This window comes from Callorhinus ursinus, unplaced genomic scaffold (assembly GCF_003265705.2).
Source record: "Callorhinus ursinus isolate GAN/ISIS: 27379988/994484 unplaced genomic scaffold, GSC_fseal_2.0 scaffold44, whole genome shotgun sequence".
Classification (NCBI taxonomy): domain Eukaryota; kingdom Metazoa; phylum Chordata; class Mammalia; order Carnivora; family Otariidae; genus Callorhinus; species Callorhinus ursinus.
Window position 1 is genome coordinate 3,482,662 of NW_027397106.1, and position 514 is coordinate 3,483,175.

At 72.4% G+C, this 514-nt stretch overlaps 1 protein-coding gene across 1 annotated transcript in view; it reads right to left on the reverse strand.

Moving 5' to 3' along the window:
* Nucleotides 1-193, reverse strand: part of SCN8A (sodium voltage-gated channel alpha subunit 8) — a 176,587-nt gene extending 176,394 nt beyond the window's left edge. The window contains exon 1 of the mRNA XM_073881974.1: nt 57-193. The gene's annotated coding sequence lies outside the window, so the exon portion shown is untranslated. The remainder of the gene's footprint in view (nt 1-56) is intronic.
* Between the last annotated feature and the right edge of the window lie 321 nt (nt 194-514).

A 514-nucleotide genomic window follows, 5' to 3' on the forward strand; every position in this document is an offset into this window, starting at 1 on the left:
GCCCACCCCGGGCCCGCCCGCGCGCGCCGCCCGCCCGCGCCCGGCGGCCCACCTACCCCTGCAGGACGCGCCCGCTCGCCCGCAGCGCGCCGCGCCGCCCGCCCGCGCGCTCGCTGGCTCTCAGGCCGGAGTCCCCGCGCCGCCCAGACCGGATCCGGGGCGAGGGAGCAGGGCGCCGGCAGGGGGCGCCGCGCCGGAGCGCCTCGCGAGCGTCCCCGGGCCCGCCTCCCCGACGCCCCCGCGGAGGCGCGCGGGAGGGGCCCCCGGCGGAGCTACGGGACTCGGTCGCGGGACGACGGCGGGCCGCCTGCCAGCACCTCGGAGCTGAAACCCGAAGGTGCTATGTGGGCTCGAATGCCCCGTGACCCTGGCAAATGCCAAGTCTCACCTGTCTCCGGAACGGCAGTTTCCCAAAGGAAATGCCCAGCAATATGGCAATGCTCCGTTGTTGAAATTCTGACACCTATAAGCACAGAGAACTCAATCTACATGATCTTTGGCCGACTGAAAAAAA